Consider the following 23,626-nt stretch of genomic DNA (forward strand, 5'->3'; position numbering starts at 1 on the left):
TGACGGTGGGGTGTTGCTGTATTCAGATTTAATTACATAACAAAATTTGTCGTCAATTTTCTCCTATTACCCTTTGTGAAAATGAAAAAGCATCATTTTAGTGGAAAAAAGATAAATTTTTTTCACATGTCCCAAAATTATAAAATTCCATGAAGCACTTAAAAATACTCTGTAAACATCTAGATGAATATAATGGTTTAACAAAATGGGGTTACTTTTTGGGGGTCTCTGCTTTTTTGCACGTTATTGACTCTGCTATTTTGACATGGCGTTCACAATCTATTCCAGCCAAAATTGCGCTCCAAAAGTTAAATCCCATTACTTTCTTTCTGAGCCCTGTCATACGCCCAAACAGCAGTTTCAAACCAATATGAGGAGGAGAAATTGCACAATAAATTTGGGGTCCATTTTCTCCTGACACACTTGTGAAATTGAAAAGTTTTGGGCTAAAGTAACATTTTTGTGAGAAAAAGTAATTTTTCATGTTCAATTTTGTTTTAATTACTGTGAAGGACATAAAAGATTAAACTTTCTAAATGTGGGTTTGAATACTTTGACATAAAGTACTCACATTATAAATGTTATTTATTTCCTATTTATTGTGCTATTTATTGTGGTATAAAGATTCAAAGTTCAAAACTTGCTAATTTTTCAAAATTTTCATCACATTTTATATATGTTCACAAATAAACCATTATATTTACCTAAAATGAAATTGGAAAAATGTGGCTTTGTCAGGAAGGTTGCGAGGTTACACCTTCCTGTTTTTCCATGTTTTGCTGCCATACAACCGTGTAATTTCCCTTGTTTTGCAGCAGTTCATGTAAAGAACATTCCTACAACTGTGAACATTTGGTTTTCTTTTTCTTGTGAAGCAAACAACAAATAAGACAAAATAACTGTAAACTTCAGTATCCATAACTATTCACCCTCTAAAGTCAGTACGTTGTAGAGTCTCCTTTTGCCGCAATTACTTCTGCTAGTCTCTTTGGATAAGAATCTACCAGCTCTCCACAACTTGCCACTAGGATTTTGCTCATTCCTCAAGGCAAAACTGCTCCATTTGTGCTTATATTTTTCTCACTTCAACAACTTAAGACTATTTAGTGGTGATAAATCGGATTACAAAAATATTTAAACACAGGTTGTAATGTGTAAATACTTTTGCAAGTCACTGTATGTCTGGGAGCAAATAATAAAAAAATATTGGAAAGTTAATAAACAAGATTTATATTTAAATAAAAGCATCCATTTAAGAGCCTGCAGTTTTGTAAACAAATAAGCCTTCTGCAATTCCTGCAATTTATCTCATTTAAAAAAAAACAAAAATCAGTCATGGATGTAAGCAGCAGAGTCACAGTGTCACCTACGTAATGTATTCAGCGTAGTAACAGTGTCACCTATGTGAGGTATTCAGCAGTGTCGGTGTCTCCTATGTGAGTCTAATATCAGTCTTGGTGTCTAATTGATGTATATACAGCACTCTCGATGTCTCCTATGCGATGTGTATAAAGCAGTGTCTTTGTTTCCTCTGTGATGTATACAGCAGTCTCTGTGTCTTTTCTGCGATATGCATACAGGAGTCTGTGTCTCCTATGTGATGTTTGCAGCAGTCTCTGTGTCTCTTCTGTGATGTATACAGCAGTTTCTGTGTCGTACTGTATATAAAACAGTTTCAGTGTCTCCAATGCGATGTACATGCAGCAATCTCACTGTATCCTATGCAGTCTATTGTACAGACCTCCCATGGCTTGAGTTCTATAAATGTGATGAATTTTCCACTTTGAGGAGACATTAATTGAAATATGTATCAGTGTTTGGAACAACTTACTGCTGAGATTTCTTTACAAAACTTTCCATGACAAAGAGTCGACTGTGCTCCAGCCCAATGTATACCTGGAAAAGCATTTGTGACTAAACATACCACGTAACATCATATCTCACCAAAGAGAAGCCGTTCCAGCCTTCACATTAGGGATAAGTTAATTAAATGTTTGGCCAAATATAGTGTAGCACGGCACTCGTCTCCTCCTCTAATGTCCTGGTGCGCTACACAAAAGTATAGGTGTGGTACTCGCGCTGTGAGGGCTGAAGGCCCATGCAGGCCGCCTGTAGCCGTTGGTGTTGGCTGGCCAGGACTATAGGTTACACAGTGCAATAAATGAGACTCTCGTTCAAAAATAAAGTCTTTAACCCCTTCAGGACCTTGGGATTTTCCGTTTTTCCGTGTTTGTTTTTCGCTCCCCTCCTTCCCAGAGCCATAACTTTTTTATTTTTCCATGAATATGGCCATGTGAGGGCTTATTTTTTGCGGGACGAGTTGTACTTTTGAAAGACATCATTGGTTTTACCATATCATGTACTAGAAAACAGGAAAAAAATTCCAAGTGCGGTGAAATTGCAAAAAAGTGCAATCCCACACTTGTTTTTTGTTTTGCTAGGTTCACTAAATGCTAAAACTGACCTGATATTATGATTCTCCAGGTCATTACAAGTTCATAGACACCAAACATGTCTAGGTTCTCTTTTGTCTACGTGGTGAAAAAAAATTCCAAACGTTGCTAAAAAAAAAAATAAAAATTGCGCCATTTTTCGTGATCTGGGGTCGGGTGAGGGCTTATTTTTTGTGCGCCGAGCTGACGTTTTTAATGATACCACTTTTGTGCAGATACGTTCTTTTGATCGCCCATTATTGCACTTTAATGCAATGTCGCGGCGACCAAAAAAAACGTAATTCTGGCGTTTAAAATTTTTTTCTCGCTACACTTTTTAGCGATCAGGTTAATGCTTTTTTTTATTCATAGATCGGGCGATTCTGAATGCGGCGATACCAAATATGTGTAGGTTTGATTTTTTTTAATTGTTTTATTTTGAATAGGGCGAAAGGGGGGTGATTTAAACTTTTATGTATTTTTTTTTTTTCACATTTTTTTTTTTACTTTTTTTTTTAACTTTTGCCATGCTTCAATAGCCTCCATGGGAGGCTAGAAGCTGGCATAGCTTGATCGGCTCTGCTACATAGCAGTGATCATCAGATCGCTGCTATGCAGCAGAAATGCAGGCTTGCTATGAGTGCCGACCACAGGGTGGCGCTCACAGCAAACCGGCATCAGTAACCATAGAGGTCTCAAGGACCTCTATGGTTACTAAGGAGAAGCATCGCTGACCCCCGATCATGTGACGGGGGTCGGCGATGCGCTCATTTCCGGCCCGATGGCCGGAAGTGCCAGTTAAATGCCGCTGTCAGCGTTTGACAGCGGCATTTAACTAGTTAATAGCAGCGGGTGGATTGCGATTACACCCGTCGCTATTGCGGGCACATGTCAGCTGTTCAAAACAGCTGACATGTCCCGGCTTTGATGCGGGATCACCGCCGGAGCCCGCATCAAAGCGGCGGTTCTGACCTCGGACGTACTATCCCATCCAAGGTCAGAAAGGGGTTAAAGATATTTCTATGGAGCATCTTATGGGGCCATAATCAACCTTTGTACTGCATTATATGGGGCAAATGTTTCTATGGAGCATCTTAGGGGGCCATAATCAACCTTTGTGCAGCATTATATGGGGCATATTTTTGTATGAAGCATCTTATGGGGCCATAATGAACCTTTATGCAGCATTGTATGGGGCAAATGTTTCTATGGAGCATCTTAGGGGGCCATAATCAACCTTTGTGCAGCATTATATGGGGCATATTTTTGTATGAAGCATCTTATGGGGCCATAATGAACCTTTATGCAGCATTGTATGGGGCAAATGTTTCTATGGAGCATCTTAGGGGGCCATAATCAACCTTTGTGCAGCATTATATGGGGCATATTTTTGTATGAAGCATCTTATGGGGCCATAATGAACCTTTATGCAGCATTGTATGGGGCAAATGTTTCTATGGAGCATCTTAGGGGGCCATAATCAACCTTTGTGCAGCATTATATGGGGCATATTTTTGTATGAAGCATCTTATTGGGCCCATCATAAAATTTATGGAGCATTATATGGGGCTCCTGATTCAATATGGATATTCAAAAACACTTAACCTACTGATGTCTCAATTAATTTTACTTTTATTGGTACCTATTTTTATTTTTGACATTTACCAGTAGCTGCTTCATTTCCCACCCTAGGCTTATACTCAAGTCATTATTATTATATATATTCCCAGTTTTTTGTGGCAAAATTAGGGGTCTCAGCTTATACACGGGTTGGCTTATACTTGAGTATATACGGTATACTGTAAATGGTGAGAAGTTTTGGCAATTTTACGTTGAGGAACATTTTTCTGAAATTGTTCCATTCTTTTTAGATTCAGTTTCTCACAGACTGGTGAACCTCTAACCATTTTTGATTATGAGAGACGCTTGTCTTTTTAATAAGCTGATTTTATACACAATCATGTGACTGAGTTGAAAATTGACACTCCATCTGATTTTCATCCCAGGCTTTTTTTTTAATCCTGTCCCAACTTTTTTGAGAGGTGTTGCTGCCATAATAATAATAATAATAATTTTTATTTATATAGCGCCAACATATTCCGCAGCGCTTTACAACTTATAGAGGGGACTTGTACAGACAATAGACATTACAGCATAACAGAAATCAGAGTTCAAAATAGATACCAGGAGGAATGAGGGCCCTGCTCGCAAGCTTACAAACTATGAGGAAAAGGGGAGACACGAGAGGTGGATGCTAACAATTGCTTTTTGCCATCAATTTCTAAGTCTATTTTTAATATTAAATGGAAAAATGTCTACCTTTCAACTTCTGATCTGTGTTCTATGTTCTGCTGTGAGTAAAATAATGCTTTAAGAAATGTCCATATTGCTTCTTGTTTTCTTAAATTTTATACAGCTTCCCAACTTTTTTGGAGTAGTAGAAAATCATCTAATACTGATCCTCCATGCCTTACCTAAGACTCACAAAGATGTTTTTCCTCTTCTGATGCAACCTGTAGTCTTAAAAGGGTTGTCCGAAACAAACATTTATTGTACAAATAACCGAAAACTGATAGGCACATCAAAAACTAGTCTGAACAGGCACATAGTAAAAAACAGCTACTTACATGTACAATATACGAAAATGGTAGCACTCAATCATGTTAAAGCATGCCAATGTGAAATACATAAAATGTGAATAGCGAAAATGGCTTTTGAATATTAGGAAAAATACATGAAAAATACATGAGACACTTTGCACAAAATTTGGCCAAATAATAATATCTGCCCATCAACCAACATCAAGGTAGCCTCATGAGTCTGATGGGTCCCTGACCAGTGTAAACACCTCTTTAAGGCTAATTTCTGAATGCATGGGTGAATGTGGACACCTCGCTCAGTAAAGCCTACATTAATGGGTTGGCAGGAACCAGTTGTAATTAAAATCACCACATGGTGAAGGGCGGAGTGCTCGGTCAGAACGCTAGCATACAAATAACAGAAAACTCACCAGCACATCAAAAACTAGTAAGAACAGGTACATACCAAAAAACAGCTACTTGCATGTACAATATACGAAAATGGTTGCACTCAATCATGTTAAAGCATGCCAGTGTGAAATACATGAAATGTGAATAGCAAAAATGGCTTTTGAATATTAGGAAAAATACATGAAAAATATGAGACGCTTTGCACAAAATTTGGCCAAATAATGTATGCCCATCAACCAACGTCAAGGTGGCATGAGTCTGATGGGTCCCTGACCAGTGTGAACACCTCTCTAAGGCTAATTTCTGAATGCATGTGCGAATGTGGGCACCTCTCTCATTAAAGCCTACATTTATGGGTTGGCAGGAACCAGCTGTAATTAACCCCTTCATGACCCAGCCTATTTTGGCCTTAATGACCTGGCCATTTTTTTTGCAATTCTAACCAGTGTCCCTTTATGAGGTAATAACTCAGGAACACTTCAACAGATCTTAGCGATTCTGAAATTGTTTTTTTCGTGACATATTGGGCTTCATGATAGTGGTGAATTTAGGTTAATAATTTTTGCGTTTATTTGTGAAAAAAAACGGAAATTTGGAGAAAATTTTGAAAATTTAGCAATTTTAAAATTTTGAATTTTTATTCTGTTAAAACAGAGAGCTTTGTGACACAAAATAGTTAATAAATAACATTTTCCACATGTCTACTTTACATCAGCACAAATTTGGAACCAAAATTTTTTTGGTTACGAAGTTATAAGGGTTAAAACTTGACCAGCGATTTCTCATTTTTACAACAAAATTTACAAAACCATTTTTTTCAGGGACCACCTCACATTTGAAGTCAGTTCGAGGGGTCTATATGGCTGAAAATACCCTTAAAACTGCACCCCTCAAGCTGATCAAAACCACATTCAAGAAGTTTATTAACCCTTCAGGTGTTTCACAGCAGCAGAAGCAACATGGAAGGAAAAAAATTAACATTTAACTTTTTAGTCACAAAGATGATCTTTTAGAAACAATTTTTTTATTTTCCCAAGGGTAAAAGGAGAAAGTGGACCCCAAAAGTTGTTGTGCAATTTGTACTGATTACACTGAAACCCCACATGTGGGGGGAACCACTGTTTGGGCGCACGACAGGGCTCGTAAGGGAAGGAACGCCATTTGACTTTTTGAATGGATAATTAGCTCCAATCGTTAGCAGACACCATTTCGCGTTTGAAGAGCTCCTGTGTCCCTAAACATTGTTGTTCCCAATCAAGTGACCCTCCCAAGTAGCTTATTTAGATGCATAGTGAGCACTTTGAACCCCCAGGTGCTTCACAAATTGATCCGTAAAAATTAAAATATTTTTTTCTCAAAAATTTTCATTTAGCCTCAATTTTTCATTTTCACATAGGCAAAAGGATAAAATGGATCCTAAAATTCCTTGGGCAATTTCTCCTGAGTACACCAATACCTCATATGTGGTCATAAACCACTGTTTAGGCGCACGGCAGGGCTCGGAAGGGAAGGAGCGCCATTTGACTTTTTGAATGGAAAATTAGCTCCAATCGTTAGCAGACACCATGTCGCGTTTGAAGAGCTCCTGTGTGCCTAAACATTGTAGTTCCCAAACAAGTGACCCGCCCAAGTAACTTATTTAGATGCATAGTGAGCACTTTGAACCCCCAGGTGCTTCACAAATTGATCCGTAAAAATTAAAAGTATTTATTTTCTCAAAAATTTTCATTTAGCCTCAATTTTTCATTTTCACATGAGCAACAGGATAAAATGGATCCTAAAATTCCTTGGGCACTTTCTCCTGAGTACACCAATACCTCATATGTGGTCATAAACCACTGTTTGGGCACATGGCAGGGCTCGGAAGGGAAGGAGCGCCATTTGACTTTTTAAATGGAAAATTGGCTCCAATCGTTAGCGGACACCATGTCGTGTATGGAGAGACCCTGTGTGCCTAAACATTGGAACTCCCCCACAAGTGACCCTACTTTGGAATCTAGACCCCCAAGGAACTTATCTAGATGCATAGTGAGAACTTGGAAACCCCAGGTGCTTCACAAATTGATCCGTAAAAACTAAAAGTATTTTTTTTTCGCAAAAATTTTCATTTAGCCTCAATTTTTCATTTTCACATGGGTAACAGGATAAAATGGATCCTAAAATTTGTTGGGAAATTTCTTCTGAGTACACCGATACCTCATGTGGGGTTAAACTACTGTTTGAGGGCACAGCAGGGCTCGGAAGGGAAGGAGCGCCATTTGACTTTTTAAATGGAAAATTCGCTCCAATCGTTAGCAGACACCATGTCGCGTTTCGAGAGCCCCTGTGTGCCTAAACATTGGAGTTCCCCCATAAGTAACCCCATTTTGGAAACTAAACCCCCCAAGGAACTTATCTAGATGTGTAGTGAGAACTTTGAACCCCCCTTCACAGAAGTTTATAACGCAGAGCCGTGAAAATAAAAAATCATTTTTTTTTCTCAAAAACGATGTTTAGCACACAATTTTTTATTTTCACAAGGGTAACCGGAGAAACTGGACCCCAAAAGTTGCTGTCCAGTTTGTCCTGAATACGCTGGTACTCCATATGTGGGGAGGATCACTTTTTGGGTGCATGGCAGAGCTCGGAAGGGAAGTAGTGACGTTTTGAAATGCAGACTTTGTTGGAATGGTCTGCGTGTGTCATGTTACGTTTGCAGAGCCCCTGATGTGCCTAAACAGTAGAAACCCCCACAAATGACCCCATTTTGGAAACTAGAACCCCCCAAGCAACTTATCTAGATGTGTAGTGAGAACTTTGAACCCCCAGGTGCTTCACAGAAGTTTAGAACTCAGAGCCGTGAGAATAAAAAATCATTTTTTTTCCTCAAAAATGATTTTTTAGCCCCCAATTTTTTATTTTCATAAGAGTAACAGGAGATAGTGGACCCCAAAAGTTGTTGTCCAATTTGTCCTGAGTATACTGGTACCCCATATGTGGGGGACCACTGTTTGGGCGCACGTCGGGGCTCGGAAGTGAAGTAGTGATGTTTTGAAATGCAGACTTTGATGGAATGGTCTTCGGGCATCATGTCACTTTTGGAGAGCCCCTGATGTGCCTAAACAGTGGAAAACTCCAACCCTAACACCAACACACCCCTAACCACAAACCTAACCCTAACACACCCCTAACCCTAATCCCAACCCTACCCCTAACCCTAACTTTAGTCCCAACTCTAACCCTAATTTTAGCCCAACTCACTTTAGCCCAACTCTAACCCTAATGGGAAAACTGGGGCAGGAGGGATCACCGGGGTAGGGGGGTGATATGTAGGGCAGGGGGCGATCTGCGGGGCAGGGGGCGATCCGTGGGGTAGGGGGCGATCTGCAGAGCAGCAGGCGACCTGCGGGGAAGGGGGCGAGCTGCGGGCCAGGGGGTGATCTGTGAGGCAGGGTTGTGATCTGCGGGGCAGGAGGCGATCTGCGGGGCAGGGTTGCAATCTGCGGGGCAGGGGGGCGATCTGCGTGGCAGGGGGCGATCTGCGTGACAGGGAGGCGATCTGCGTGGCAGGGGGCGATCTGCGGGGTAGGGGGCGATCTGCGGGGCAGGGGGGCGATCTGCGGGGCAGGGGGGCGATCTGCGGGGTAGGGGGCGATCTGCGGGGTAGGGGGCGATCTGCAGGGTAGGGGGTGATATGCGGGGAAGAGGGCAATCTGGGGCAGGGGGGATCTGCAGAGCAGGGGGCGATCTGCAGGTAAGGGGCGATCTGCGGGGCAGGAGGCGATCTGCAGGGAAGGGGCAATCTGCGTGGCGATCTGAGGGGCAGGGGGCGATCTGCGGGGAAGGGGGCGATCTGCGGGGCAGGGGGCTATATGCAGGGCAGGGGGGCGATCTGCGAGGCAGGGGGGCGATCTGTGGGGCAGGAGGCGATCTGCAGGGAAGGGGGAAATCTGCGGGGTAGGGGGCGATCTGCGGGGAAGGGGGCGATCTGCGAGGCGATATGCGAGGCAGGGGGAGATCTGCGGGGAAGGGGGCAATCTGCCAGGCGATCTGCGGGGCAGGGAGCGATCTGCGGGGAAGGGGCGATCTGCAAGGCGATCTGCGGGGTAGGGGGCGATCTGCGGGGAAGGGGGCAATCTGCGAGGCGATCTGCGGGGCAGGGGGCGATCTGCGGGGCAGGGGGCGATCTGCGGGGAAGGGGGCAATCTGCGAGGCGATCTGCAGGAAGGGGGCGATCTGCGGGAAGGGGGCGATCTGCGGGGCAGGGGGCGATCTGCAGGGAATGGGGCAATCTGCGAGGTGATCTGCGAGGAAGGGGGCAATCTGCGGGGCATGGGGGCGATCTGCATGGCTAGGGGCAATCTGCGTGGCTGGGGGTGATCTGCAGGGCAGGGGGGCCATCTGCAGGGCAGGGGGGCGATCTGCGGGGTAGGGGTCGATCTGCGGGGAAGAGGGCGATCTGCGGGGATGGGGGTGATCTGTGGGGCAAGGGGGCGATCTGCGGGGCAGTGAGGCGATCTGCGGGGCAGGGGGCGATCTGCAGGGAAGGGGGCAATCTGCGGGGAAGGGTTGCGATCTGCGTGGCAGGGGGGTGATCTGCGGGGCAGGGGGGGCGATCTGCGTGGCAGGGGGCGATCTGCGTGGCAGGGAGGCGATCTGCGTGGCAGGGGGCGATCTGCGGGGTAGGGGGCGATCTGCGGGGCAGGGGGGCGATCTGCGGGGTAGGGGGCGATCTGCGGGGTAGGGGGCGATCTGCAGGGTAGGGGGTGATCTGCGGGGAAGAGGGCAATCTGGGGCAGGGGGGATCTGCAGAGCAGGGGGCGATCTGCAGGTAAGGGGCGATCTGCAGGGCAGGAGGCGATCTGCAGGGAAGGGGGCAATCTGCGTGGCGATCTGAGGGGCAGGGGGCGATCTGCGGGGAAGGGGGCGATCTGCGGGGCAGGGGGCTATATGCCGGGCAGGGGGGCGATCTGCGAGGCAGGGGGGCGATCTGCGGGGCAGGAGGCGATCTGCAGGGAAGGGGGCAATCTGCGGGGAAGGGGGCGATCTGCGGGGAAGGGGGCGTTCTGCGAGGCGATATGCGAGGCAGGGGGCGATCTGCGGGGAAGGGGGCAATCTGCCAGGCGATCTGCGGGGCAGGGAGCGATCTGCGGGGAAGGGGGCGATCTGCAAGGCGATCTGCGGGGCAGGGGGCGATCTGCGGGGAAGGGGGCAATCTGCGAGGCGATCTGCAGGGCAGGGGGTGATCTGCGGGGCAGGGGGAGATCTGCGGGGAAGGGGGCAATCTGCGAGGCGATCTGCGGGAAGAGGGCGATCTGCGGGGCAGGGGGCGATCTGCAGGGAAGGGGGCAATCTGCGAGGTGATCTGCGGGGAAGGGGGCAATCTGCGGGGCATGGGGGCGATCTGCATGGCTAGGGGCAATCTGCGTGGCTGGGGGTGATCTGCAGGGCAGGGGGGCCATCTGCAGGGCAGGGGGGCCATCTGCAGGGCAGGGGGGCGATCTGCGGGGTAGGGGTCGATCTGCGGGGAAGAGGGCGATCTGCGGGGATGGGGGTGATCTGCGGGGCAAGGGGGCGATCTGCGGGGCAGGGGGCGATCTGCGGGGAAGGGGGCGATCTGCGGGGAAGGGGGCGATCTGCGGGGCAGGGGGCTATATGCGGGGCAGGGGGGATCTGTGGGGCGAGGGGGGGCGATCTGCGGGGCAGGGGGGTGGGATCGAACGGCGGATGGCAGTGGCGGAGCATACTGGATCAGCCACCCCCGGGATAAAGTACCTGCAGGTCGGGTGACATTTGAGTTAACCCTTCACCCAATCTGCAGGAGCGCGATACCGCCATGACGGCATATAGGCGTCACAGGTCGGATTGGCACCGACTTTCATGATGCGTACACGGCGTCACAGGTCGGGAAGGGGTTAAGATCACCACATTGATTTGACGTTGATTGATGGGCTAACATTTATTTTAGTCCTGAATGCCTATCTATTTAATGGCATAATCTAATCTATTTTCTAATATACAGTGTGTCCGTAAAGTCATGGTGCACTTTAGACCAGTCACTGGAAAGCAACAAAAAACGATAGAAATGTGAAATCTGCTCCAAATAAAAGTAAAACTCTCCCAGTTTCATACCTATTCAGTGCAGTTCAATGTGGGCTCCATTTGTTGCCCTACACACATCCAAAATGAAAGTGAAGTTTTTGCCAAACACGGGTAAGGATGTCCGGTGTAACAGAGTGAATAACGTCTGTGATTCTCTGTTTTAAGTGATTAATGTCGTTGATACGTTCAATATACACATGTTACTTCATATATCCCCAAAAGTAAAAGTCTAAGGGCGTCAGATCCGGGGATCGTGGTGGCCATGGCTGGGGATCGTGGTGGCCATGGCTTGACAGAACTCCTGCCTATCCACCGCTGGGGAATGTTCTATCCAGAAACTCACGAACAATGGTGGCGTAGTGTGGAGGAGCGCCGTCCTGTTGAATGATGACACCTTCTGGAAATTGTGGCACTTCATACAATTCCAACATGTCAAGATACGTGTTTGCCATCACAGACCGCACTGTGAAAAAAAAATGGGCCTGTCACCTTATCATGCATAAGGCCACACCAGACGTTCACTTTAGGGTTGTTACGTTCGTGCTCAACATAGGCATGAGGATATTCAGCAGCCCATATTCGGACATTATGGCGATGAACATGTCCACAGATATGGAAGGATGCCTCATCGCTAAACACAATTTTCTGCAAAAATCTTGCATCATTGCCGATCTCATGAAGCATATCTGTAGCAAATGCTCATCGTTTGGGTCTATCTGCCAGTTTGATAGCGTGCAACAGCCGCAATTTGTACCCCGTAAAACAGAGACGCTTCTTTAACACCTTATGAACTGTAGTGTAATTGTCGAGCACACGCACGCTCAGATTTTTTAGGGCTCCTTAGGCATCTATCCCGTATAGCCTGTACAGACTCCTTACTGACTGACCTACCAGAACGGGGTTTCTGCACCAAACTGCTTATCCCACCGAGTAATGTTATTCCTGTGTGGTGGCACTTCGTTATAAACCCACCGATATTCACGTAGCACTTTGGTCACGGATTCGAATTTAGCGAGTTACAGAACACACTGAACTTTCCTCTGTACCTTACACATCTCGACTGGCATGGAAAACCACACAGCTGGCATAAGTTTGTGGTTGCATGATGTCACAGACCTGGCAGTGTATTAATCAGTTCAGTTTATTAGGGGTTAATCTGACTGGGGGCTCAGCAAAAGCTTAAATGAGTTTGTGTTGTTTTATTGGTTCTTGTTATCTCTCCTCATGAACAGGTATGATATGATTGGGCCAGAGAAAGGGCGCTAAAATGTAAACTATAAATGGATCCTGTGACTGGCCAAAAGTGCACCATGACTTTACGGACCCACTTTACTTAAATTGAAAAGCCCCTATCTATTCCCTCACTACGCTATATAACTACTTTTTTTTAACTACTTCCTATTTGACGCTTCATTTGAGAACCACCAGTGCATTCTGAGATCCTCAAATAGGATGTTATCAGGGGGCTGAAGGTGCAGTCGCTGCCGCAGACTCTGTCCCCACCCTGAAATGAATCGTCATCAGTAGCATCCGTTTCATGGGCTGGGCTAGTCCTTGCTCTACTGAGCATGCGTCAGTTGTCAATTCCAAAGTGTGTTCAGTAGATTCTTGTCACTGTGTAATATAATATGTTATATAGGTTAGTCAACCATCTAACCGCAATACATCCAATAGTGCCAAACATTTCATTCACCAACACATCAGAGATCTATTCACATTTCTGATATGTGTGGAACCAACAAAGAATGAGCCCTTCACAATAGTGAAGTAAATTTGATATATACCCTTAACCCCTTTACCCCCAAGGGTGGTTTGCACGTTAATGACCGGGCCAATTTTTACAATTCTGACCACTGTCCCTTTATGAGGTTATAACTCTGGAACGCTTCAACGGATCCTGGTGATTCTGACAATGTTTTCTCATGACATATTGTACTTCATGATAGTGATAAAATTTCTTTGATATTACCTGCATTTATTTGTGAAAAAAATGGAAATTTGGCGAAAATTTTGAAAATTTCGCAATTTTCCAACTTTGAATTATTATGCAATAAAATCACAGAGATATGTCACGCAAAATACTTAATAAGTAACATTGCCCACATGTCTACTTTACATCAACACAATTTTGGAACCAACATTTTTTTTTGTTAGGGAGTTATAAGGGTTAAAAGTTGACCAGCAATTTCTCATTTTTACAACACCATTTTTTTTTAGGGACCACATCTCATTTGAAGTAATTTTGAGGGGTCTATATGATAGAAAATAACCAAGTGTGACACTATTCTAAAAACTGCACCCCTCAAGGTGCTCAAAACCACATTCAAGAAGTATATTAACCCTTCAGGTGTTTCACAGGAATTTTTGGAATGTTTAAATAAAAATGAACTTTTAACTTTTTTTCACAAAAAATTTACTTCAGCTCCAATTTGTTTTATTTTACCAAGGGTAACAGGAGAAAATGGACCCCAAAAGTTATTGTGCAATTTGTCCTGAGTACGCCGATACCCCAAATGTGGGGGTAAACCACTGTTTGGGCGCATGGTAGAGATCAGAAGGGAAGGAGCGCCTTTTGACTTTTCAATGCAAAATTGACAGGAATTGAGATGGGATGCCATGTTGCGTTTGGAGAGCCACTGATGTGCCTAAACATTGAAACCCCTCACAAGTCAAGTGACACCATTTTGGAAAGTAGACCCCCTAAGGAACTCATCTAGATGTGCTGTGAGAGCTTTGAACCCCCAAGTGTTTCACTACAGTTCATAACGCAGAGCCGTGAAAATAAAAAAATTTTTTTTTCCACAAAAATTATATTTTAGCCCCCAGTTTTGTATTTTTCCAAGGGTAACAGTTGAAATTAGACCCCAAAAGTTGTTGTCCAATTTGTCCTGAGTACGCTGATACCCCATATGTGGGGGGGAACCACCGTTTGAGCGCATGGCAGAGCTCGGAAGGGAAGGAGCATCATTTGGAATGCAGACTTAGATGAATTGGTCTGCAGGCGTCACATTGCGTTTGCAGAGCCCCTAATGTACCTAAACAGTAAAAAAAAAACACAAGTGACCCCATATTGGAAACTAGACCCCCCAAGGAACTTATCTAGCTGTGTTGTGAGAACTTTGAACCCCCAAATGTTTCACTACAGTTTATAATGCCGAGTCGTGAAAATAAAAAATCCTTTTTTTTCCACAAAAATTATTTTTTAGTCCCCAGTCTTGTATTTTCCCAAGGGTAACAGGAGAAAGTGGACCCGAAAAGTTGTTGTCCAATGTGTCCTGAGTACGCTGATACCCCATATATTGGGGTAAACCCCTGTTTGGGCGCACGGGAGAGCTCGGAAGGGAAGGAGCACTGTTTTACTTTTTCAACGCAGAATTGGTTGGAATTGAGATCAGACGCCATGTCGCGTTTGGAGAGCCCCTGATGTGCCTAAACAGTGGAAACCCCCCCAATTAAAACACACCCCTAACCCTAATCCCAATGGTAACCCTAACCACACTCCTAACCCTGACACACCCCTAACCCTAATCCCAACCCTATTCCCAACCGTAGATGTAATCCAAACCCTAACTTTAGCCCAAACTCTAACCCTAACCCTGATGGGAAAATGGAAATAAATACATTTTTTTAATTTTTTCCTAACTAAGGGGGTGATGAAGGGGGGTTTGATTTACTTTTATATCAGGTTTTTTAGCGGATTTTTATGATTGGCAGCCGTCACACACTGAAAGACGCTTTTTATTGCAAAAATTATTTTTTGCGTTACCACATTTTGAGAGCTATAATTTTTCCATATTTTGGTCCACAGAGTCATGTGAGGTCTTGTTTTTTGCGGGACGAGTTGACGTTTTTATTGGTAACATTTTCAGACACATGACATTTTTTGGTCGCTTTTTATTCCGATTTTTGTGAGGCAGAATTACCAAAAACCAGCAATTCCTGAATTTCTTTTGGGGGAGGCATTTATACTGTTCCGCGTTTGGTAAAATGGATAAAGCAGTTTTATTCTCCGGGTCAGTACGATTGCAGCGATACCTCAATTATATCATTTTTTTATGTTTTGGTGCTTTTATACGATAAAAACTATTTTATAGAAAAAATAATTATTTTTGCATCGTTTTATTCTGAGGACTATAACTTATTTATTTTTTCTTTGATGATGCTCTATGGTGGCTCGTTTTTTGCGGGACAAGATGACGTTTTTTGCGGTACCATGGTTATTTATATCCGTCTTTGTGATCGCGTGTTATTCCACTTTTTATTTGGCGGTATGATAATAAAACGCTGTTTTTTGCCTCGTTTTTTTTTTTTTTTACGGTGTTCACTGAAGGGGTTAACTAGTGGGACATTTTTATAGGTCGGGTTGCTACAGATGCGGCGATACTAAATATGTATACTTTTATTGTTTTTTATTATTATTTAGATAATGAAATGTATTTATAGGAACAGTATTTATTTATTTTTTTTTTACACATGTGAAAAATTTTTTTGTTTACACTATAACATTGCCCCGGGGGGGCATGATGTTATAGTGTAAGATCGCCGATCTGACACTTTACTGTGCACTGTGTCAGATCGGCGATCTGACGTCCACAGCTCCTGGAGGCTTCCCGGCGCCTGCTCTGAGCAGGCGCAGTGAAGCCACCTCCCTGCAGGACCCGGATGCCGCGGCCATCTTGGATCCAGGCCTGCTGCAGGGAGGAGGAGGTAAGAGACCCTCGGAGCAACACGATTACATCGCGTTGCTCCGGGGGTCTCAGGGAATCCCGCAGGGGGCCCCCTCCCTGCGCGATGCTTCCCTATACCGCCGGAACACTGTGATCATGTTTGATCGCAGTGTGCCGGGGGTTAATGTGCCGGGGCCGGTCCGTGACCGCTCCTGGCATATAGAGCCGGATGTCAGCTGCGATAGTCAGTTGACACCCGGCCGCGATCGGCCGCGCTCCGTCTGTGAACACGGCCGATCGCGCTGGACGTACTATCCCGTCGGTGGTCATATGGGCCCACCCCACCTCGACGGGATAGTACGTCCGATGTCAGAAAGTGGTTAATACTGTCATCGCCACATAATGTAGTACGTTCTGAGACATTGTGCAGGCTCAAAATGACATTGCAACATCCAAATATGAGCATGGAAGAGAAACACATACTATGAAGATCAAGGCAGATCTCTCTTTATTACATCATTGGTCACTCATATATATATATATATATGTAGACATTTCCTGGTCATACAGGTGCATCTCACAAAATTAGAATATCATCAAAAAGTTAATTTATTTCAGTTCTTCGGTACATAAAGTGAAACTCATATATTGGATAGAGTGTTGCATTTCAAGTGTTTATTTCTGTTAATATTGATGATTATTGCTTACAGCCAGTAAAAAACCAAAAGTCATTATCTCAGTAAATTAGAATACTTGATAACAACCAGCTTGAAAAAATGATTTTAACATCTAAAATGTTGGCCTACTGAAATGTATGTTTGGTAAATGCACTCAATACTTGGTTGGGGCTCCTCTTGCTTCAATTACTGTATCAGTACAGTGTGGCATGGAGGCGATCAGTCTGTGGCACTGCTGGGGTGTTATGGAAGCCCAGGTTGCTTTGATAGCAGCCTTCAGCTCATCTGCATTGTTGGGTCTGGTGTTTCTAATCTTCCTCTTGACAATACTCCATAGATTCTCTATGGGGTTAAAGTCAGGCGAGTTTGCTAGCCAATCAAGCACAGTGATACTGTTGTTTTTAAACCCGGTATTGGTACTTTTGGCAGTGTGGACAGGTGCCAAGTCCTGCTGGAGAATTAAAGGGAACCTGTCACCCCCAAAATGGAAGATGACCTAAGCCCACCAGCATCAGGGGCTTATCTACAGCATTCTGTAATGATGTAGATAAGCCCCCAATGTAGCCTGAAAGATGAGAAAAAGAGGTTATATTATACCCACCCAGGGGCGGTCCCGCTGCGGTCCGGTCCGATGGGCGTAGCCTGTTGTGAATTCCGTTCTCGGACTCCCTCCTGTGGTCATGAATGGTACTTTGGTTGGTTCTGCTCTTGGACTCCCTCTGGTGGCTTCGAGCGGAACTGCTGGTCACTGAGGTTGGCTTTATCAGCTGCTCTCGTTTATTGCTATGCTGCTTCCCTATTTAACTCCACTCAGATCGTTACTTCATGCCAGCTGTCAATGTGTCAGTATTGGTTCAGATCTCTCTTGGACTTCTCTGAGGACCTGTCTACTCCAGCAGAAGCTAAGTCTTTGCTAGTTCATTTGTTGTTACTGCTAATTTCTAGTCCAGCTTGCTATCATGATATTCCCTTGCTAGCTGGAAGCTCTGGGGTGCAGAGTGGCACCTCCACACCGTGAGTCGGTGTGGGGAGTCTTTTTGCTTACTCTGCGTGGTTTTTGTAGTCTTTTTGTGCTGACCGCATAGTTCCCTTTTCTATCCTCTGACTATTTAGTGAAATCTGGCCTCCTTTGCTAAAACCTGTTTCATTCCTGTGTTTGTGACTTTCCTCTTAACTCACAGTCAATATATGTGGGGGTCTGCCTTTACCTTTGGGGAATTTCTCTGAGGCAAGGTAAGGCTTCTATTTCTATCTTTAGGTGTAGTTAGCTCTTAGGCTGTGAAGAGGCGTCTAGGGAGAGTTAGGTACGCTCCACGGCTATTTCTAGTGTGTGTGTGATAGGAGTAGGGTTTGCGGTCAGCAGAGTTCCCACTTACCCAGAGCTAGCCCGATTTTGAATTTACTCATCAGGTCATTCCGGGTGCTCCTAACCACCAGGTCCATAACAGTAGCCGTCCGGTCCGGGGCCTCCCATCTTCTTATGATAACGTCTTCTTCTTGTCTTCATGCTCCCATCAAGTACTTTACCAGTGACTTTGTCACATAATCCATAATATTTCTTAATGGAATTTTACTGTCATTAAAATAAGCAGCTTATGGTTTATTACATTTGAATGCTGACAATGTACAGTACTATGCAAATGTTTTAGGCAGTTTAGGCAAAAATGCTACACAATAAGAATGCTTTCAACAATAGAAGTGTTCCAAGTTTATTTTCATCAATTGAAAGTAATGCAAAATAAAAGAGCAAAATAGAAACCTAAATCAAATCAATATTTGATGTGACAACTGTTTGCCTTCAAAAACAACACAAATTCTTCTAGGTACACTAGTTAATGAAGGCAATTGGCAGGGAGGTTGTTCCAAACATATTAAAGACCTAACCTCTTATCTTCTGTGAATGTAGGCTTGTGTACATCCTTCTGTCTCCTCATTTAATCCCAGACAGACTAGATGATGTTGAGATCATTGCTCTGTGGAGGCCATATCATCACTTCCAGGCATCCTTAATTTTCTTTACACTGAAGATAGTTCTTAATGACATTAGCTGTATATTTAGGGTCGTTGTTCTGCAGAATAAATTGTGAGCTGATCTATCTCCCTGATGGTATAGTATTTTGGATATGTCTGTGTGTACTTCTCAGTGCTGAGTACACCATAAATCCAAATCCAATACCCATCTACATTTGCAGATATACAGACCCAAACTTGCAAGAAATCTCCATCATGCTTTATTTTTCCCTTTGAAGAGAAGGAATATAAACCAGCTCACCCGTGATGCATAAGCTGAGTTTCGGGAGCAAGGACCCGCTGTGTCCAGGCGTGTAGAATCCAAAAGAAAAAAAGATTAAGGGTGCTTAGTCTCCAGAAACGCGTTGAGATTCTTACCCATATGGTTTGTGCTGAAGTTTGTATCCTCCATGTTTAAGTTTGTGAATAAAGAAAACTTTTTTTCACGGATTCGGTGAAGCTGGCATTTTTTTCTTTTATTTTTCCCTGCAGAACTCCTAGTCTCATCTGGTGAACTAACCACAGATCTTCCTTGAAAGAAGGATTTGTGCAAACCTAGAATATCTTCATGTAATCTCAGAGAGTGCAAAGAAGAACAAGGAGACCTGGAAGTCATTTAGTCATTTAGCCCAGAGCCCTGATCTCAACATCATCAATACTGTGAAGGATTGTCTACTACTCAGATGACCCCTTCTCAATTCTTATTTACCTGCATGTAAAATAATACCAGCTATACTCACTACAGGCGCCTTGCCAACAATGTTGGCACCTTCTTTCTCTGGAGTCCTTTAGCCAATCAGTGCTTTTTCACTCTCACATCCTTCGAACATAACTGACATCTGGGTGAGGTTAGAAAGCAGCAGAACACTTACTTTTCCCAGATGCCAGTTTCATCCCAAAAAAGTTACAGTGAAGTGACTGCTTATTGGCTGCAGGACTCGGAGCAGGCACCAGCAATGCTGGAATGGTGTATGCACTGGAGGTGAGTTATAGCTGTTATTATTTTACATGGGGGAAATGTGATTGAGAAGGGGTTGTCCTAGTAGTGGACAACCTCTTTAAGTATAAAGAAAGAAGGATTTGCGCAGGCCTACATCTACAGAAGATCTGTAGTTAGTTCTCTATGATGTTTGAAACAACCTCCCTGCCAGGTTCCTTCAGTAACTGTAAAGTTTGCTTATAATTGATGCTTTGATGACGTTTTCACTTATATTTTCCACTTTGTATTTTGTTAATTGATAAAAATAAACTTATATTTTGTCATATCGGACGCTGTTCAGACCAGGTCGTCCGACAGACAGCGGTAATTCCGCTTTTGACCACTATTTACTCATTAGCGTCTGCTAGATTTTGTCTAGCTGTTCCGGGGTTAATTTACCTGATCCTCGGATTGGAAGCTGGGCCATTTCCATGGCCTTTAAATAGTTCTCCTGATCATTGGGCGTCGCCAATTATAGCTTCTGTCTGGCGTTGTTATCTCGGTCTGGAGTGGAGAGCTGGTGGTTGGAGATTCGTTGCTGGTGGTGTATATTCCTTCGTCTTATTTACTCCTTCCTATATTTGTGTTTATTTTGCCCTGCACATTTATAGTGTATTCCTGAGTGTCTGCGGCGTGGTGTATATTTTCCTTTATCCTTGTCTGTGCTAACTGTGGGTATTTAAGTATTACCTCTTCACTGGGTAGTGGGTGGAGGTTTCAGCCTAGGGCTGAGCTCAGGAGTTATGGTGAGGTTCGAGGCCTGAACATGCACACCATCAGTGTAAACTTCAGGTAGAGGGTCAGTCAGGATTTCCCTAGTCTTAGGGAAATTGCAGGAGCCCGGGTTATTAGCTCTCGCTCACCAAGTCTCTCCCTGACATTATAATCGGCCCAACAACAATGGATCCCATGACTTCCATAACCCGGCAGTTGGAGGCGCTGTCCCTACAGGTCACTGAGTTGAGGGGGGCAGTGCAGCAACAGGGACTAGCAGTGTCCAATGTGCAAGCTGGAGCGACAGGAAGAGTTACTGAGCCTAAATTTCCGTTGCCTGGAAAATTTGCTGGGGAACGCAGTCAATTTGTTTCTTTTCGTGAAGCTTGCAAACTATATTTCCGTATGCGCCCGATATCTTCGGGTAATGAGGCTCAGCGTGTGGGCCTGGTGTTGTCATTGTTAAGTGGGGATCCCCAAGCATGGGCGTTTTCTTTGCCATCTGATTCTGCGGCATTTGTCTCTGTGGAGAGTTTTTTTTCTTCTCTTGGGAAAATCTACGATGAACCTGACAGAATGGCTCTGGCAGAATCTAAGATACGCTCTATTCGCCAGGGGGAGCGAGTTGCAGAGGATTACTGTTCTGAATTTTGTCGCTGGGCGATCGATACCCAATGGAATGATGCAGCATTGCGGAGTCAGTTTATACATGGGATTTCTGGAAGGGTTAAAAAAGCCCTTCTGATGTACGAGACTCCTACTTCTCTAGATTCCACTATGAGTCTGGTTGTCCGCATTGATCGCGGTTTGCGTCAGGGGGAGCATGAGACACCGCCTATGGGAGAGGGTTTAGGTTCACGTGAGGTTGCTGCAGGTGAGCCCACGGAGCCTATGCAAATCGCAGGGGTGTCACATGTCAAGCATCGAGCCCCTGAGCTCAGGAAGCAGGGAGCCTGTTTTTTCTGTGGTAAAACTGGTCATTTTATTAACATCTGTCCTCTGCTGCCTAAGAAAAACGCAACGGCGGAAAACTTCTGAGCACAGAGGGTGTGGAGGAGACCAGTCTGAGCTTATGTATATCCTCCATGGTGGTTTCTCAGTGCATGCTCCCTGCTAAGGTTTTTGTTGCTGGCAGTGAGCTGCCAATTACTGTTTTTGTGGATAGTGGTTCAGCCTCAAATCTCATTGATGAGGGGTTTGCGCGCACAGCAGGTTTTAGGATTGAAAAACTGTCTCATCCTATCCGCGTGGTCACCATCAATGCTGCTCCTCTCTCTCAGGGGGAGATTACTGAATTTGTGGCTGAGGTGAAACTCCACATTGGAGTTCTACATTCTGAGCGGGTTACATGTAAGGTGCTCAGGAATCTTCCTGCTCAGGTGGTTTTGGGTTTTCCTTGGTTGTCTATGCACAACCCGGTAATTGACTGGAAAACTCAGGACATAATTCGGTGGAGCGAGTTCTGCCAGGAGAATTGCCTGGCCACATGTGTGGCTGCGGTGACTTCAAGCGTTCCGGAGTCACTTCAGGATTTTGTGGATGTGTTCTCTGGGAAGGGTTGTTCAGAGTTGCCGCCACATCGTCCTTATGACTGTTCAATCAGGTTTAAACCAGGGGCCAAATTACCTAAAGCAAGGATGTTTAACATCTCCGGTCCGGAGAGACAAGCGTTAAAATATTACATTGCGGAAAGCTTGAGCAAAGGGCACATCAGGCCGTCATCCTCGCCGGTGGCAGCAGGGTTCTTCTTTGTGAAGAAGAAAGATGGCGGATTACTCCCGTGTTTGGATTTCAGGGAGTTGAACCAGATTACGGTTCGTGATCCATACCCTATGCCTCTGATACCAGATTTGTTCAACCAGGTGGCAGGTGCTAAGTGGTTCACCAAGCTTGACCTCAGGGGGGCGTACAACCTCATAAGAGTCCGTCAAGGTGATGAGTGGAAGATGGCTTTTAATACCCCTGAGGGTCATTTTGAAAATTTGGTGATGCCGTTTGGGTTGACTAACGCACCTGCAGTGTTCCAACATTTCATCAATGATGTGTTCTTGCATGTTTTGGGGAAATTCGTTATCGTGTACCTAGATGACATTCTCATATATTCTTGCGACCGTGAGGCTCATTTAGATCATGTCAGGCAGGTGTTACAGCTTCTCAGAGAGAATAAGCTGTATGCTAAACTTGAGAAATGTGTATTTTCTGTTCAAGAGTTGCCTTTCTTGGGTTATATTGTGTCTGCTTCTGGTTTTAAAATGGACGCCGCTAAGGTGCAGGCGGTGCTGCATTGGGAACGTCCTGATAACCTGAAAGCACTTCAGCGGTTCCTTGGGTTTTCTAACTACTATAGGAAATTTATCAAGGATTTTTCCATCATTGCTAAACCGCTAACTGACATGACTAAAAAGGGTACCAATTTCTCTGTTTGGCCTGAGGCTGCTGTGCGCGCATTTGAATTTCTTAAGAACAGTTTTGTTTCAGCCCCCATTCTTGTGCAGCCAGACGTATCTAAACCATTTGTTGTGGAAGTCGATGCGTCTGAGGTTGGTGTGGGGGCGGTACTATCTCAAGGCTCATCTTTGAGTGGTTTACGTCCGTGCGCCTATTTCTCCAAGAAACTGTCGTCCGCCGAACGTAACTACGATATCGGCAACAGGGAGTTGTTGGCAATCAAGTTGGCCTTTGAGGAATGGCGACACTTCTTGGAGGGGTCGGTCCATCAGGTAACTGTTATTACCGATCATAAGAATCTGCTGTATTTGGAGTCAGCCAAGCGTCTGTCCCCCAGGCAGGCTCGCTGGGCATTGTTTTTCACGCGGTTCAATTTTGTGGTCACTTACAGACCCGGGTCTAAAAACACTAAGGCGGATGCTCTGTCCAGGTGTTTTCCGGGGGAGAACCTCGGGAGGATCCAGTACCCATCCTCCAAAAGGGTGTTGTGGTTTCGGCTCTCACTACCGAGGTTGATGCTGAGATTGCCGAGGCTCAGGAGGAGGTACCATCTGAGCTTCCCATCAACAAATCTTTTGTTCCGCTTCTTCTCCGCCTAAAGGTTTTGGCGGAGCATCATGATGCTGTC

At 44.7% G+C, this 23,626-nt stretch overlaps 1 protein-coding gene across 1 annotated transcript in view; it reads left to right on the forward strand.

The window, feature by feature from the left end:
• The window catches only part of LOC143782308 (NFX1-type zinc finger-containing protein 1-like), a 495,771-nt gene that overhangs the window by 46,392 nt on the left and 425,753 nt on the right, over positions 1-23,626 (forward strand). The window lies entirely within an intron of this gene.

Source organism: Ranitomeya variabilis, chromosome 6, assembly GCF_051348905.1.
Source record: "Ranitomeya variabilis isolate aRanVar5 chromosome 6, aRanVar5.hap1, whole genome shotgun sequence".
Taxonomy (NCBI): Eukaryota; Metazoa; Chordata; class Amphibia; order Anura; family Dendrobatidae; genus Ranitomeya; species Ranitomeya variabilis.